Genomic DNA, 19,087 nt, shown 5'->3' on the forward strand with positions numbered 1-19,087 from the left:
ACCACCTTCTTCCCTAATCGGACTGACATTCTGTGAACTAGGTCATATGAAGCTTTCACTGTACCCTGTCTAAAGCACTTGCATCATGAAGCCAGTTTAGGCAGTTCAATCACAGAAGCCATGTCAAAGTTTGCATTCATCACCTAAAAAATTTAGAGTACACAGAAATGAACAGCTTCTTTTTAAAATCCTGAGCCAGTCTTTCAGTGGCAACAATACATCATTATGGGTAGAACACATTTGTTCTTGCAACTTTTACATGCAATTCCTTTACATTCTATACATTCCATTAAATAAATCAAAATATTTAGCATCTCTGTTTCATCACAGACATGATGAAACCGAGCACAAAACCAAGCCACCTTTTAACACTAAAGTAAACTGAAACATAAAATTTCTGCGTCTTGTTCCATTTTCAGTTAGACCTGGTTTTCATGTCATGACCAGCTATGGGTTAGATGGCCCACAGTCAGGTCCATGCAAGAGGGAGAGAGCACACTGCCTCCTGCCCGCTTGCTGCTTCTGCTCCATTTTACTTTTATCAACAACTCAGAATTCAACAACAAACCATGGTTTAAAACTTTCCCCCTCAAAAGCAGAAATGAAGTGGACGCAGCGAGCGGGCAGGAGATAGCACGCTTTCTCACTCCCAGCAACCCATTATATGCAAACCAGGTCTTATTCTTCATTTCCTTCTCCCCTGGCAATGGTGCAGGCTCAAATACAAGCTGCTATTCAAGAACTAACATCTTTTGAATGCTGTTTAAAAATAAATCCATTCTGAGACTTCTCCATGCAGCACTCCATTTTCCCAATAGACTATTTCACAGGAACATACGGACTGACAAATAGCTGAGATATTCAAGGTTATATTCATTACTGTAAAACTTGCAAGTTTTCACACATCACTAACAAGCCAATTACTAATCCAAACACTTCTTTGTTGCTTGCACACTTTTCCAACCATAATCCTGTGTCACCGTCCACATAAATGGAAAGACTTGCAGACTCAAAAGCTTGCATACTTAGGGGGGTACATGACCTACACTACCCTTTAAAAAAAAAAGTACATATGCTATGATTTCTGAGGATGCTTTTACATCAAGGATTGCAATAAACCAAGATAAAGTACCAAACATGGAAAGCATTGAGGGGCTGGGGGGTGGGGATCTAGTCATTCAGACACACAGGAAAATTAGTTTTCTTACATTGTGTGCCCGTGCACGTTCAGTAGCAAAATCAACGCACCCTTTTTCCTAGCACCAATTCTAAGTACTCATAACGCATAGTTTGGGTTAGACACAGTTTGGGTTAGAAAAGACAGGAAGTAAGCACGTAGGGTAGTACAGAGTGAATGTGGTGGCTCTGGAAGAGACCAGAAACAGGCGGCAGCTACAAACTATAGAAAATATGGTTCAAATCAGACACCGTGTTGCAATCCTCCAAACCAATGGTTTGGAGGATTGCCACTGGTTTGTTCAGTTCCTCCTTTACTACAGCCTGCAATAATATCTGAATTAGGCAAACTATGGTTAGCCCTGTATGAATTGGTTTCCAAATTATGGTTTGAAGTGAGTTTGCAAAACATGCTTCAGATGCAATTCTGGCTAGGACTCTGTCCGATTCCAACTCCATTGTAAACTATGGATTAGAGAAAGCTAGAAAGGGGGAGAAAGGAAATCTGCATGTAGGAAGGAGAGGAGAGGAGACACAAGGGCAATCCCACTAACGCTCTGAAATCAGTAGATATGGCACTGGCAACTTCTGAATTGAGGCTATGACAACACAGGTGCAAGAGAGAGATGAACTGGCTAAGCCAAGATAAAAGCAAGTGAATGCACTAAATTACCATACAGACATGCTAATATAAATATACATATTGGAGACATTTCAGCAAATGAACCTTCCTAGGCCTCTCAACTTCACTATTCCCTATGGGAGAGAGGAGGGTGTGTGCTGCTCAAATAAAAAAATCCCACTGGGTACAGTCAAGCCTTGAACACAACTAGAAGATGTTTGCTAGATCCTAAACACAGGTCCAAATATACACTTGCCAGGTCACCACTGGTGAATGTATCTTTTGCTCAGGCAAAAGCACATCATCAAGGAGAGTCCTGATCCTTCTTCTCCTGATCCTATAGAAGGATTGAGTGGTCTCCCTTACACCGTGCTCACTTCAGAGACACTAAAAAGCAGCAAGCAGTCTTGCTGCTTTTCGAATACCTGGAGTGTCTCCATATTGCTCCAGGCACCTGGAGTGTCTAATGCTGTGCTAAGCACTGGGGACAATACAGTGAAACAACTTGTGGCTTTTTGTACATCTGAGGCAAGTACAAGTGTTAAGTCTCATCCTTCTCCTCAGCTGAAACCGGAAGGAGAACAGGAGCTCACCTTCCAATCACACTGGGCCTCAAGCTCAATGTGACCAAGAAAACCTAATCCCTTCCATCCTAGGAGGGCAAGGCTGTGGCAAAAATTACAGATCCCTGATCCCAACCCAAGTTTTTCAAAGTAGAAAACGGGATATTTATGAGTTTGCAATCCTGTAAAGCTTTCCTATAAAGGGACAAAGAACCTACTAAAATGGACACTTAAGTCTTCTGAGCCTATTGTCACAAAATGCTCTAACCTTTCAGCCACATGTAGGAAAGTACTGCAAGCACACCACAACCCATCTCAGAGTTAATAAGCTGTGACAGCACAAGGAGGTTACTCACAGATGGCATTTCATATTCTATTCACCCTCAATTGTGGATACTGCTGCGACATTCTGATGCAGCATTAAAAACGGTTAAGAGGAATATCACTGGAGCAAGGAATGTCTGAATATTCCTCTGACATCCAAGTCTTCCTTGTTTTAGATTATCATTAAAAAGCCCAGGAGACAAAAAACAAACCGCGGAGCAAGTTATAAAAATTGGAACGGGTCACTAGTATGTTATCATTGGCCTGGAAAGTAAAATACAGCTTTGTGTGCATGAAGAGCACAAATGTGTCCTTGGTATGACTACTGCTCCTTATTTATTACATGATGGGGCAGGTTACATTTTTTAAAGGTAGCACTACTGATGGATGAACATAAATATCACTTACACAAAGCATCCTTTGCTTGAGACATTCCAAAACAATCAGTTTCTAACATTTTTGAAAGAGTTTCTTGCATTGAGACTAATTATAAAGGTTAGAAATGAGCACGGTATAAGGAAACTGCAACCCTTCTTAGTGCCTTCAATAAAAATTTCAGCCGTTTGTAATCTTCGAACCAGTTCATCTTCAAGCATCTCTCTCCATAATGAAGCAACTGATGACAAATATGCTGCAAGTACATACACTTGCTGAAGTCTTATTTTGGAAGAAATATGCAATTCCCAAACCAGTTTTGTATCTGTCCATAACAGAAGCACCCTTCTATCAGCAGGAGCTGAGCTCTTAACATTCAAACAGGGAAGAAAACAAAAGTGCATTTTTAACTAACCAGCTAAGTAGAGCAGCAATGCTTGCTGACTGAACAGAGAAGGCTGGTCCCGTCTCAAAGGCATTAGGCATCCTGGGCAACAGAGAGGACTAGGCCAGGCAGATGTGACCGAGACACAGGATTTTAACAAGGAACTTGCAACAAAATTTGCAACTTTCCAAAGAACACCCTTCACTTCCTGCATTTGGAGGCACACCATAAGACTAATCCTTATGCAAAACTGAAGCAGGGAAAAGACAGGTTGCTACCTGTAACTTGAGTAGTCATCTATGCATTCACACATATGGGCTGTGCGCCTGGGTGGAGTCTCCATTTGGGAACCTTCTATAGCTGAGGAATTTTGGCGGGAACCCCCTCCTCACTGTCCTAGTGTGCATTTCCCTAGTTGTTCCCGCTCATTCCCTCAGTTCCTTGAGACCAATAATGCGGCCTCACAACCAAGAGAATTTTACACACACAAAAACCTTCGGTACCCAACATTGAACTCAAGTATGACATTGAAGAAGGGATGGCAGGTAGGTTGTGGGAATGCACAGATGACCACTCGAAGAACTAAAGTTACAGGTAGCAACCTGTCTGTCTTCTTCATGGTCTCCATTCATCACACATATGGGCAAGTAGCAAGCTAACATACAACAGATGTGGGTCAGTGTCCTACTACAATACAGAGGAGAGAGGATGGCACGACCAAAAGTACAGTCACCTCTGGCCTGGATGTCCAGTCTGCAATGTTTTACAAAGGTGGACGGTGTCAAACAGGTTGCAGCATGGCATAGATGTGATTTCTCCACATTGATATAGAGTCCAAGCTCCTGAAGGAGACTGCAAGACACCTCTACTGACCAAAAAAATTGATCTTTCGTTGACACCACCAACAGCTAATTGTCTATGAACAGGTAGACCTCTACACCTTGCAGTCGCAGGTGGGAGCAGACCACCGCCATGCACTTGGTGAATACCCTTGGGGCGGTGACAAGACCGAAGGGCAGCAGCTGGAACTGGTAGACATCTGTCAGAATTCCCTTTGCCCCTGCTGAACTTCAACAGCCAAATCAAAACACAAACAACAGGCTTCAATCCACAGTTTTTAATCCATTTCTTCAATGGGTCATACAGATGAAAATTGTCAGTGACTCTCAGTCTACAAAGGAAATGCCTTCAAGGAGTTCAAAGGAAAGCTATGAAAGTAGCTACGAAGAAAAGGCGGGCTCACTATCCTAACTTAAGGGGTGGGGAGATCTCCCTCTCTCTCGTGTGGCCTCTAAGTGCAGCTGTTCACGCCAGGCCAATCAGGCAGACTGTCTAAGCTCCGCCCCTGCCATCTCTCTTGGCTCTAAGTCTGTGCCTGGCATCTAAGAATTCTGACTCTACAAGCCCCGCCTCTCCCTGTTCGCTATCTCTCACAGGGGGGGTGAGGAGGGGCCCTCTCCATCCAGCTGAGCCTTTGAAACCTGAGGAGCATACCTAGCCATGTCTGGACAAGGCTGGGAAGCTTCTCATGTCTTGCGGCTCTTCTTCAGAATCTGAACTACTCTGCCACTCCTTGCGCTCAGAGGCAACTCTGACAGCGTCGGTACTGATGGCAATGCGGAGGTAGGATTGGTGCGATTCCTCTATGGCAATGTGAAGGTAAGCGTCCTTGAGGTCGATAGAGGCAAACCAATCTCCTCGAAAGAGGAGAGGCAGGATAGATGCTGGAGAAACCATGCAGAACTTCCTGGGTGAGATGAACAGGTTCAGCTGTCAAAGGTCCATGATCGGCTGAAACCCTCCATCATTCTTTGGTACCGTGAAGTACCTTGAGTAAAACCTGTCCTGAAGTTGAGTTCGAGGAAGAGACTCAATCGCCCTTTCTCAAGGAGAGTCTGAACTTTGGTATGGAGGACCGGAGATGACACAGTCACCAGCACGGTACCGAGAGGAGAGAATGTATTGAACTCAATTCAGTAGCCCCTCCGGACTATTGCAAGGAGCCAGGAGTCCAATGTGATGTTGCAGCACACTGGATGGTAAGCAGACAGGCACAGTCCAAAAATGCATGTTTGGGCCACAAGGTGAGGAAGGACGGCAGGAAGCAAATCAAAGGTGCCGCTAGCTTCTGCCATCGGGGTTCCTCCTCCAAAAATAATTGTGGAATTTTGAAGAAGAGAGAACCATTTCCCCCACTGATGTGCCTGTGACCACTGTTGTTGATGTTGTTGTGCTGTAGCTTGCTGATGAGGTTGGTACCGAGTGGCGGATGACTGAAACCCGCGCTGTTGCCTGGGAAGGTGCTGCAACATAAAACCCATGCAACATGCTGTGGTATGGGCCTTCTGTACTGAGTCGAGTGCATCATCAGTTTTTGTGTTAAACAAGCCTTGCCTATCAAAGGGTAATATTCAATATGGTTTCTGGTGTCCTGTGGAAGACCGGACAACTTCATCCAGGCATGGCAACATAGGGCTTTGGATCCAACTAGTGCTACTGAGTTGCAATCAACTTCACAGCCTCCACCTGGAAGAGGCGACCCAGCTCCTTCTTGTCATCCAGACAATAATCAAGAAGATGGCCCACTTTGTCCCATAGCAGTAGCTGGTACCCTGACATAGCTGCTTGGTAATTCAATATTTTAAGGCCCGTCGCTGCGGAGGAATATAGTCTCCTCCTGAGTAAGACCAGGTGTCTGCCCTCCCTGTCAGCTGGAGAGGATTGTGCCCTGCAGGCCCTGCCCTGAGCAGTTTCGATGACCATCGAATTTGGGGCTGGATGTTTGAAGAGGTACTCAGTATCAGCCTCTTGCAGATGGTACATACCCTCCAGGCTCTTAGGTATCGGTAACACAGTGGAGGGGGCTTTCCAGGATTGTTTAATGGTTTCCTCTAATGCTGGGAGTAGAGGAATGGTCACAGGTCTGAAAGACTCCACATTCACGGAGTCAAAAACAGGATCTTGGACCACAGAAGCTAGTTGCTGAATCTTTAGGCCCAAAGCCTGTGCCATTCTGAGAATCTGGTTGGAGAATTGTCCCCGATCCTCCGATGGGGATATGGCTTCATTGGAGCCAACAATCACGTCTAGTGAGGAGATGGAAAAAGGGCAGGAAGATTGAAACATAGTATCTGACTGGTAAACTTCCATTCCAGATAGTGGAGACTCCCCTGAAGGGACTTGATGTGGCAGGCACTCCTCCCTCACTTCTTTGTGACTGAGTGCCGCCCGTATCGAGCAGTGCACCAAAAGGCAGTGCAAACAGTGGCTGAGTAACTGGCAGGGTGGTCTGTGACTGTACAGTCTGTGGCTGCAGTAGAACTGGCAACACAATTTTTTGCTGGGTCATCTGTGGTTGCTGGACAGATGGCTAAGCTGGCTGAATCTCTTTTTGCTGAATTGGTGGTGGCCGCTGAACAAGCAGTACTAACGGCACCAAAGGGAAAAGAGCGACCAGCTGATCTGGAGAAATACTTTAGAGCAGGGATCCCCAACCCCTAGGCCGCAGACCGGTCTGTGGCCTGTTAGCAACCAGGCCACAGGGGTGTGTGAAACCCCCTCACCTTGGGTCCGCGGGGCGGGGAGGCGATCCGTCCCTCCCCCCCCCACCCGGAATCCTCGCCAGCCCTGTCCGGCTCCGCTCCGCGGTGAGTCCTTAGAGCTGCTGGCTGGCGCCAGCCGCTAACAAACTTCTGGCTGCTGGGAAGCGGAAGCCATTTGTGGCCCTGTTCTTCAAGTAATAGGCTACGTAAACCTTTACACAGCTGATTACTGCAAAGAATACGGATGCAAATGGCGTCCGCTACATGGACGCCATTTGCGTCCTAGCGGCCAGAAGTCAAACCATGCCCCGCTTTGAAACAGTGAATGACAAGAGAAGCTCCCTACAAGGTGCATGCAATGGCAGTTGAAAGAGAACTGAGGGAATGAGTGGGAATCCACTAGGGTCATGCGCATCAGGATGGTGGGGCAGCAGCTCCCGCCAAAATTCCTCAGCTATAGAAGCGTCCCAAATCAAGGCTCCACGCAGGCATACAGCCCATATGTGTGATGCATAGAGACCATGAAGAACTGTGTTTTGCCTCAAGTAAAGCCAATATCCTCTGGCTATTGCTTCTCTTCTAACCCTTCCCCCAGTCCTTTGTCATCATCCCTGTGTCTACAAGATCTTCCTAACAAGTATAGCTTATTAGGAATGCAGTTTAAGATTCTGGGAAGCAGAAATAACAGGTTAATTCCTCTGAATAATGAATGCATTAGGAGTGGAGTGCAGGAAGATTCCTTGTCTCTAAAAAGGAAAGTGCATAACGTGTGGAGGATTGAGAAGCACAGCCAGCGTAACTAAAGGGTATATATCCCCTTCCCTGTATGACATTTGGGGTGCTTCCAGACAGCACTAATAAACAAAGGACATTTTGCAGCTATTTTGTGTTTTCCTTCCTCTTCAGGTAAGACAAAAAAGATAAAAACAGCAATAGGAACACAGGGGGGGAGCTACAAATGGAAGATGTCATCTGGCCCGTTGTAAAATTCCATGAGTGGACAGTGCAATTGCATGATAAAATCCTCGTCTGGAAGCACACTTGGAGTGTGTTACGTTTTTAAGAGGCAAGCTTTGTCCTCCTGTTGGGTGAGGTAGGCTGCAGTTGCTCAATTAAATGGTAACTGACATGGCTTCTATACATGATCAGCAATATCCTCTTCTATACTGGTACCTCACATGAGCCAAGGCTGAACCCGGGCTCAAATCAAGTGCAGTGAAGGATGATCCTGAAAGAACACGTAAACTGTAGCACTGGAGAAGGCATCCCCCCAAAAGATAAACGCAAGATATGGCTGCAGACATGGGGAAGCTGTACATCAAGAGTCTTCATCTTACCCTTGTCACAGGAAGAAGAGTCAAGGACACAAATTGCTGCAGTTTGTCATCTTTTTAGATAGGATTTTACACAATCAGCAGTTCTCTTCACCCTACTGTGTTCTTTTCTCCCTTGCTATTTCTTCCTTCTGTGTCCCCACTCCTGACTTAACCCTTCAGGTCAGCCTTATTTTTTTCAAGGCCCTGAATGCGTTCACCTCCATATCACCCATGCTCCATGGGACTCTATAGCCCAGGTACAGAACTCTTTTTAAGAGCCTCACCTCCTCTTGTCTTTTCTCCTATCTCAAGTAGCCAGCTCCACTCACCCTCCCATCCTCTTTGCCACACTCTCTTCTTGCCCTCCTTCACTCTCATCTGTCTTGCACTCTCCCCTCCATCTCGCCACCCCTCTCCCTGCCTGTCGAATGCTCAATACTCTGCTCCCCAGAGCCTTGCTTCTCAACCAGACCATCTCCCCACCTGGCCATGTTCCCATGGTGTCTCAGTGCCCTTTTCCACTCAGCAGTCATCCTAGCCCGACTCTGCTTAGCAACCATCCATCAATGCTCAGCGAAGTCAATTTTGGGCAACAACAGCTGCAACTGGGCTGTCCTGCTTCTTCTTCACTAGAGGGGTGGGTTGGCACTGTAGAGCTGCTGCCCCCACACCACAAAGATAAACCACAAAGGCACAGGTGTTAAAAGTACAAGATTGTGGTTTGCCTGTGTAAAAGATACCAAGGATAGAAAACTAGTACAGCACAAGTTGGCTGATTAATAAAAAGGCACAGTAACTTGTAGCAAAGAGCAATTGAATATATTCAACCATCAAAAAACTTGCCAGTTTAAAAGACCAGACGATAAGGCTATCTCACATTGCTCCAAACTCCACAAAGCCAGGAAATTTGAAGCTAAGGCTAATGCCTTATCTGACGTGCCCCATGATCAGTCATGATGTTATGCTTGCTTACAACTTCCCCTCCATGCACCCACACTTTTCCTGGGTCTTTCAGTCCCAAATCCAGATTGGGAGGATGGAGTGCCTGGGACCAGCAAAGATGCTCCACGTTCTGTTCTGGTCCTGTATTGCCTTATGAAGCATCTGAGCTTTACTGTATTGCTAGTGTAAGTTGTAGAACTTATTTTTGCCTAAACGTGCCTAGGAATGCATCCTGTTTTCCCCCCTCATCCCTCCCTAACTTTTTTTCCTTGTGTGTCATGTCTTTTTAGATTTTAAGTCTGCAGGCAGGAATTGTCTTCACTTACTGTTTGAGTTCAACGTGCATGTGGTTTGTTGGGTTGTAAACTTGACTTGTCCAAAGCCTTTATAGCATGTTTGATTCGATGATCCTTCTTTTACATTGTGTTCTTGTATGCACCACCATGCAATGTGTAATAAGAAACAGCCACGTCATGTGGCTTCTCCATCTCGGCTCTGCGTTTCCTCCTCCCTCCCAATCCCCTTTCCTTTTCTGTTATGTCTTTTACAATGTAAGCCTGTGGACAGGGGCTGTCTTATTTCCTATCTTTGTAAGTCACCTTGGGAGACTTCTGGGCTAAAAGGCAGAATAAAATATAATAAGTAAATAAATAGGCTTGCATACAATTTCAATCTATCTCTCTCACTCAAAAGTGGTTTTGAAAAAGTGACTGGCAGCCTGGAAGCTTCGGTGATAAAAATTAATGAATTTGAGTGCATAATACAGCATACTTCTGATTCTGTTGTACAAACAATCCTGTGTAACTGAGAAGTTTGCACTTTTCTTTTTGTTTGAATCCGCACAAATTGCCCTGAGAAGATGTGAAATTACTGTCCTTATACAGTATTCGCCTGACTTGAACCAGAAAGTCATGGGGTGGGACGGAGGAGCAGGGGGAGAAACTTTAAGAGTGTGCTGAAACATTGCCTTGCAACATTTTCCCATCCCCTCAGCCAAGTCGATTCCTTTCCTAATTATGCCTTGGAATATATGGAATGTGCTTTTTTTCATAGCAACTGCACACTGGGTTGCCATTGTCATCGAACTATCACCCATAAGCCCAAGCTCTCCATCTTGGTCAGTCACAAGGATACAAGTGAAGTTGGGATTTTTCCCCCAAATGTGCATCACTTTACACTTGCTTAATAGAACTGCATTTGCCATTTTGATGTCCATTTTTCCACTATGGAGTGATCCTTTTGGAGCTCTTCGCAATCTCTTTGTTTTAACTGCCCTAAATAATTTGGGGTCATCAGCAAACTTGGCCACCTTGCTGCTTAGTTCTAGTTCCAGATCATATTATTATTATCATTACTACTACTATTACGATGACAACATTTATCATTACATTATATCCTGCCCTTTTTCCTCTTGCAAGTAACCCAAGGCAGCTTCCATGGGCATCCTCCGCCTCCATTTCATCCTCATAACAACCATGTGAGGTAGGTTAAGCTCAGAGTCAAGTGAGTGGCCCAAAGCCACCCAGTGAGCTTCATGGCCAAGTGGGGACTAGAACCCAGATCTCCCAGGTTCCAGTTCAACACTCTAACCGCTACACTACACTGCCTTGATGAACAAGTTGAAAAGCACTGGTCCCAATACAGATCCCTGCTATCTAAAAAGCTATCGAAAAGTTCAATATGTTTGAAAATATATTTTAAAACTTAAGCAGGAAAACAGTGAATACCCTTTTAAGTTGTTAAACAAATGAAATCATGCCACACAAGAAGTCTTAAGATATGAATGGTTTATAAAGAAAATTAAATGCAGAAGAACATCATATAAAGAAGTAAAATGTGAAACATGCAATGATTACAAAGAAAATACATCTGTACACTATGCAAAATACACTACGTTTTAGCTGTTGCTAAGGCCTATTAAAAAAAAAACAATGTTAGTAGGCCCAATGTTATTAGGCTCAAAACAATGTTAATAGGCCCAGAAGCAGTTCGAATTGTTACTAAGCTCTACTTAAACTTCCAGCAGTCCAAACTAGTTAAATGCAGTGTTTGAAGCTTTCAGCATTATAGCAGTATGGTCCAAACTTTTAGAGAAAAGGAAGGGGTGGGTAGCCTGCCTGATGGCAGAAGCAAGGGGGCATGTGTCCACCTGATGGAGGCAGTGGGGGGAGTGTTGGGGGCCAGACTATACAGAGGCTGGGTGGCAGGCACTGGTGGAGCACTGGGGCCAGGCCATGCCAGGTAAGGGGAATAAGGGAGAAATGTGTAATATCTGTCCCCTGTTCTGGGCCTGTCCAGAGCTAAAGGATGGCTGGGGGAGGCGTGACTCCACCTTCTGGCCTTCGTTTCCTGCTCTGCAATGCCAGGTCTGTTACCCAGAAAATATCCCTCATCCATGATCCTGGATGAGGGTGCAGACCTGACATGTATTATGGAGACCTGGGTGGTGAGGCCGCTGCTCCAACTCTGGCAGCCATGTGTCCAGCCAGATTTTAGTATGCACAGCAGCCGAGGGCTAGGGATTGGGGAAGGGAAGTGGCTGTTATCTACCGGGAGTCCTTGGTCTTCACATGACCCCCTCTCCGGGAGACCAAGGTTGCTGAGTGCATGTACTGGAGGTTGGGCCTGAAGGGCAGTCTGGGGATTCTGCTCGTGTACAGTCCACCCCGCTGCACGACTGACTCCCTGGCCAAGGTGCTTGAGGTGGTCTCTGATGTGTGCGTGCAGTCCCCTAACTTATTGGTGTTGGGGGACTTCAATGTACATTCAGAGGCCATCCTCACAGGGGCACCTCGGGACTTCATGGAGACCATGGCTTCCTGGGAGCTGTACCCTATTCTAACTGGGCCCACGCATGTAGCCAGTCATGAACTAGACCTTGTGTTTGTTTCTGGAGAAGCAGGGAGTGATCTGGAAGTCGGAGGTATATCCACCACTCCTTTGTCATGGTCAGATCACTATCTGGTGACGTTGGACTTCTCAGTTCCACAACCCCTCCGCAGGGGTGGAGGACCCATTAAAATGGTCTGCCCCAGGCATCTTATGGATCCGAATGGATTCCTGAATGCGTTTAGGGATTCTCTGGAGCACATAAGTGGCTACTCAGTCAAGACCCTGGTGGGTGGGTGGGTGGAATGCTGCAATCACTGGGGCATTAGATTGGATGGCTCCGAAACGCCCTCACTCCCTGAACAGGGTTCGAACTGCACCATGGTTCAATCCGCAGTTACAAGCCCTGAAACAGGAGGTGAGACGGCTAGAGCGCCAGTGGCAGAAGTCTCACTCCAAAGATGATCAGACACAGGCTAGAGCTTCAGCCTATCACATGGCGACAAAGCAGCAAAAAAGGAATATTATGCTGCCTCTATCACGTCCGCAGAGTGCTGTCCCAGAAGGCTGTTCCAAGTAGTCTGGAGCCTGGTCGGTCCAGTTGCTCCGGAACCGCTGGAGCATTCTAAGGCCTCCTGTGCGGCCTTGGCAAGGCACTTTGCAGATAAAATTGATCAGATCAGGAGTGTTGTTCCGTGCACCGTGGATACAGTTATTGAGCAAGAGGCGGCCTGTGGCAAACCGGTTTTGTGGGATCGGTTCCAGCTTCTTCCTTCTGATGAAGTGGACAAGGTGCTTTCATCTGTAAAGCCAACCACCTGCTTACTTGATCCTTGCCCATCTTGGCTCATAATGAGTTGCAGAGAGAGATTGAGTGAGGGGATCGGGGTGGGGGTGGGGGTGAATGCCTCCCTCGAGGAGGGAGTGATGCCATCAGCCCTCAAGGAGGCCGTGATAAGACCGCTCTTAAAGAAGCCCTCCTTGGATCCCCAAGTTTTGAACAGCTTTTGCCCAGTCTTGAATCTGCCATTTTGGGGCAAGATCATTGAGTGGGTGGTGGCGATGCACACTTGGAAGAAGCCAATTATCTAGATCCATTTCAATCAGGCTTCAGGCCTGGGCATGGGACAGAAACCGCCTTGATCACTTTGGTGGATGATATGAGGGCTTTGGATAGGGGTGAAAGCTCTTTCCTTGTTCTCCTCAACCTCTCAGCAGCTTTTGATACCGTTGACTACGGTATCGTCCTGGACCACATGGAAAGAATGGGTAGCGGAGACATCATATTATGGTGGTTCTGGTCCTTCCTCTCCAGCAGGTACCAGAGGGTAGTACTAGGAGAGGAGGTGTCGGACCCGTGGCTGCTCACGTGTGGGATGCCACAGGGTTCCATCCTCTCTCCAATGCTATTTAACATCTACGTGAAGCCGCTGGGGGCTATCATCAGGAGGTTTGGGGTGTGGTGTCATCAATATGCAGATGACACGCAGCTCTACCTCTCATTCAAATCTTCACCAGGGTTGGCCATGGAATCCCTGTCTAAATGTCTGGAGACGGTGAGTGGCTGGATGGGGAGGAATAAGCTGAAGCTGAACCCTGAGAAGACCGAGGTACTTTTGGTGGGAGACAAGAGGAGGTTGGGGGATGTCGACCTGGTGTTGAATGGGGTACGGCTACCCTTGAAAGACCAGGTCCGCAACCTGGGAGTCATTTTAGACTCCCAGCTGTCCATGGAGGCTCAGGTGTCAGCCGTGAGCTGGACAGCGTTGTATCAACTCCATATGATATGGTACATGCCCCTGTCTCCTCTCGTCTAGACTACGGTAATGCGCTATACGTGGGATTACCCTTTAAGATGGTTCAGAAGCTGCAGCTGGTGCAGAACACAGCAGCTCGCCTGATTAAAGGCAACTGCCAGTTTGATCACATCACTCCGGTGCTGAAGGAGTAGCACTGGTTACCAGTTGTTCTCTGGGCCAAATTCAAGGTGTTGGTTTTAACCTTTAAAACTCTATACGGTTCTGGCCCAGCGTATCTCAAGGAGCGCCTCCAGCAACACCAGACAGGCCTCGGATGGCCTTCTCTCTGTCCCATCAGCCAGGACAGCTAGGCTGGTGAGGACGAGGGAGAGGGCCTTCTCTGTGGTGGCTCCCACTCTGTAGAAATCCCTCCCTAGGGAACTCCGCCATGACCCCTCTTTAATGAGCTTCCGCCACGCACTGAAAACTTGGTTATTCGGGCAGGCATTTGGGGTGTGTTAGGGTATTTTTAAATAATGTTTTAATGTATAATTTTAATCTTTTAAATTGCACTGTTGTAGATTGCCCAGAGTGGCCAGGTTACCAGCCAGATGGGTGATTAATAAATTTAATTTATTTATTTATTTATTAATTTAATAATAAATGGATTAAAAGGAAGGTATAGCTACCTATCCCAAACAGAGTTTTGAAGACCAGGCTTTCGTGGACCCAGAGGAAGGTTGAAAGAGACCTCTCCTAGAATCCAGAGTGTAGAACTCGGCAAAGTCCAGGTAAGGAGTGAAGACAATATTTTAAATTGAAAAGTGTTGTGAAGCCTATGAGCAAAATAAAATAGCAGGCAAAAACTACACCAAGCTGCTCAGGTGTCAGGTGCCTGGCTCAGAGAAACTGGCTTGGGGAAAAATAGCCCAAAATAGTCTCAAAGCCAAGAGAAACATGTTCAAAAAGAGAAAAGAGGATCCCTTTTCTCCCAAAAGGGAGGCAAGAACCAAAAAAGCTCTCAAAACAAATCAAAATCTGCTAATAAAGTTCAGAGTTAAGCAAAAGGTAAACATCAAGGAAGCCAGGTTGGAACAAACATGATTCTTGTCTTTTTCACAGGGTGCTGTTGCTTTCGTTAATCACCTGACAGCTGTTAATTTTCTGCTTTTTGATTGGCTCTTTTCTGTAGTTGCTAATTGGAAAACTTGGTTCTGAATGACATATTGGGGGGGGGGCAGAAACCTGCAGGGACAGTTTATCATTGTTTTAGGCAGCTGACTTTACTTTAGTTACTTTAGGCCTTATCAGGGTACATGGGAACACTCTGGACTTGTGGAGCTGCTAGCTGCAGGGAGTAACTAATAGAGCATTATGAGAAAAGGTTACATCACTCCATGGCTTGACCACAGCTTTGTCAGCATGACTGCCTGCTTCTCAAACTTCAGGAAGCAAAGCTTTCTGCTCTCAGGGAAAGATAGGCCTGCTTATGAAGCAAAGTTTCACTCCCATTCCATGCCATAGCTTCCTTCTAAGCCCTCTGTTCCCAGCACTTGAATCCAGAAAGGGACCTTAGTAACACAAACAATTAAGGGGAAAGAGGGGCGCAGAGGAAGAAGGGGAATAGCTGGGAGTGCAGACCAGTAAACAGTATCAGTGGGGCCTGATCACACTGAGGGGATTGCTTGTCTGCATACACAAACACACAAACAGAGGACCTAGAAACTCAGTTAGTTGCTGCTGCTTTTTATCTACACAGTGACTATTCCCCTCCCCCGCACCTCCCGCAACATTCTGAGTGCCAGCTTATGAAATCTCATAGGGATTCATTATACCAATAAAATTATTTTTAAAATAAGTAAACTAAATTTTAAAAAAGGAATTCCATTCTACCAACTACAATAGAAAGGGAATAGGGAACCATATATGGTTTTCATATATAGCTTCCAGTTTTTTGGCAACTGGACACAAACCGCTGCCAACATATGTCTTCAGTGCCAAAACTGCATGACCGAGTATTTTATTTTTTCTGTTAACTTCCCTTTCTCCCTCAATCTTTATCTTCCTGAAATTTTCAGGTTATGTAAAATAGGCATTTCTGTCTGGCTCGTGCAATTTTCAGGAAGATTGGTGAAACCTTTCTGAATCTATTACGGTTAAATTAACCCACCTCCCTGGCGGAATCCTTTTCTGACTGATCGCCTCCAATAATATGACTAGAATGAAGTGATATGGAGGAACAGCAAATATGACAGAGGAAAAATTGTGTGCTTGAAAGATAATAAGAGTAGATTAGATGGCACTGAGGTAGTGTGGTACTAGTAAGGATGTTGTCAGGACAAAAAAAAGTGTTGTTAAGGTGTAATGCAACACAAACGAGATGTGTATCACGATGCTTCTTCTGTGCATGTGGACATGCACACATTACGTTTATAGTAAATCATTAAAAACTGGGATAGATGTTGACTACATACACAGTCGAATACTGCAGAGTGTGGTTAACGAGGGTTCTAGGCCTGGATGAAAACCGCTCGTTTAAAAAACAAGTTTAGGGCACACTCCTATGCATATTTAGACAGAAAGAAGTCCTACAACTCCCATGCTGGCTGGGGAATGCTGGGAATTGTAGGACTTTTTTCTGTCTAAACATGCATAGGATTGTGCCTTTACAGTATAAACTTTTCTGATGGATGAAGAGCTACTTGAGTGATGTGTTGGGGACTCCTTTACATTTGGATTAGAACAGTCTCTTCAGTCAGCGATGAGCTGACTTCAGTCAGACATTGTCCTTACCGCCACACACATACACACACACACACACACACACACACGGTCTATCAATGAGTTTTAAATCTACAAAGATGAACAGATGCAATTCTACAGCACAGACTTTGATATTGGCACTACTTCCAAATCAATTCTAGTCACCCTCAAAATACAAGCTGTGAACCCTGTCAAACACTTTAAAGTGAAAACCAGGAAGTACACATTTCTTTCAGGGAATTTGACTTCCTGTTTAGTATAAAGTAGTGTCTTCTGCCAACAATGTTGATGCAACCATTGCAGATCAATATTTCAATGAATATCACACTAAACCCAGAGGGACTTGGAAAAGCAGCAACTCTTGAATAGGAGTCACTGCCTATACAACATGGATTAGATGCTGAATGCATGCACATCCTGCAGTAACTGCTACTCTCAGCCAACTGTCAGAATTGTTTTCTTCCGTGGCATTCAGAATATTTCACAAGCAGTTCAAATCCACAGTTGTGACCACAGACACACTCCAAGGATAATCCTGTTTAGACTGACCAAATGCCTTAGCAGACATAATAGTAGCAATATTCTACTCTCTCCTTTAAATAGGTGGTAGTACAATTCAAAATCAGCAACTCAAACCTGAATGGCTGACTTGTAGAAAGATTTACTCATTTACATAAAGCGAACATATACGGAATATATATAGTCTCCAATTATGAAGAGGTCATATAACATTAGTTATGTGTAGAAAACCTACAGTATCTAAGTACTATACATGGAACAAGACAGAAGACAAGTCCTACCGTCGGGCTAACTATGTAGTGACAAGGCAAAACAAAACACAGGGTGACGTAAAATGTAAAAAGATCCAGTCACACATCCCAAATCCCAGCTTTCCAAATGAACAAGTCCAATAAACTAACCCAAAAAACATAATGCACAATGTCATAAGTACAACTATCTGCCTGCTGGGTGTGTGCTCGGTGCGGTAAGCACCTGGACCTTAAGAAACAGCTATGTTCCCTTACGGATAAGGAAACTGACCTGGAGAAGCCGGGTAGGGGGAGCCTTTGGAAGCATGGTACTGGCTTCCCACTCCCAAGAGGACAGCTATTCTGATGTCATAGATAATGACGGTCTTAGGGAAGGAGGGTGTCACTCCGAGGAAGAGGCAAATGATGCTTTAGAAGGGACGCATTCCCTGTGGGACAAATTGATATCCTCTGATATGGCTTTGTAACAGACGGAGGCAAAGATAGCAGATGTCATGCTTCTGACATCTTTAGATAGGCTGGTGGACAATGGTGGAGAGGAGTTAGTAGTCGTAGTCCATGTTGGCACCAATGATGTGGGGAAATGTGGCCATCGGGTCCTGGAAGTAAAATATAGGTTGCTAGATAGGAAGGTGAAATCTAGGCTCTCCAAGGCAGTTTTCTCTGAAATGCAAGGCTAGCCAGAAAGGCAGAGTTGAGGGGACACAATGGCCATTTCTACATGAGGGAATTACCATGTATTCGTGATTGGCCACTCACGGAAGTTTACAGACCCTTTACACGACATCATCAACCTCAAGAACGTCTTCAGTGGTTTTTCCCGATTATCCCACCTTTAAAAAGTTTGGAGATAAACTGGAATATTTAAAAAACCCACAATTTCCGCAGTGGATAGAGCCAGCGTACTGCAATAATTCCACCACTAGATGGTGCAGTTTCACTGCAAAATACAGAAAGCCCCATTCAGGCTGCTGAGAAAGGGCGTTTCCAATTCCACCTCACGTTCATCATCTCAAGGAACCAATTTTAATCGCGTCACAGAAACAGAAGCAAAATGCTCCAGTAGGGCTGCAGGATTTTCCATTAAAGCAGAGACACCTAATGAGTGGATGAGAGAATTGTGTCAGGAGGAAGGGTTCGATTTTGGGGGCATTTGGTAATGTTTGGGGACAAGCCAGGCCTGTACAAAAGAGATAGGCTCCTCTTGAACCAAAACGGAACCAGATAGCTGTCGCTTAATATCAAAAAGGTGGTAGAGCACTCTTAAGCTGACCCCTAGGGAAAATCCAACAAGAACTGGGGAGCATCCATTTTGGGATGACTCATCTCTAGGGAATGAGGGTGAAAATGTTTTTGATTGTCCAATTGGGAACAGGATAGAACTAAGCAATACAGTAGAACATGATTGCCAAAGACCCCTAGAGGGAAAAAAGGCACATACCAGAGAGATTTGGAGAAGGTCATCACTTCTAGACATTTATTTGCTAATACTAGAAGCCCCTGAGACAAGACTGGGGGGGGGGGGTGACGCTGAAGTGCTTGGTTTTTAAGCAGAACATATAGCAGGCATAACAGAAATGAGGTGGGATGGAGAGAACTAGTGGGATAAGGATCTCTCTGGATACAAACACTAAAAGGAGGATAGGGAAGGACAAGCTGGGAGCGGGGCTGCTCTGTACGAAGAGAGCAGGTCACACAAACTAGGAATCTCAAATGAGGCAGTCTCCAAACGAAGTTGAAA

General features: G+C 45.5%; 1 protein-coding gene across 2 annotated transcripts in view; it reads right to left on the minus strand.

Annotated features, from left to right (window-relative positions):
• The window catches only part of MEF2A (myocyte enhancer factor 2A), a 126,241-nt gene that overhangs the window by 82,798 nt on the left and 24,356 nt on the right, over positions 1 to 19,087 (minus strand). The gene's annotated exons all lie outside the window — the stretch shown is intronic.

The sequence above is a fragment of the Heloderma suspectum genome, chromosome 11 (genome assembly GCF_057233095.1).
Source record: "Heloderma suspectum isolate Gila_16-S chromosome 11, 16-S_ref, whole genome shotgun sequence".
In the NCBI taxonomy this organism is placed as follows: Eukaryota; Metazoa; Chordata; class Lepidosauria; order Squamata; family Helodermatidae; genus Heloderma; species Heloderma suspectum.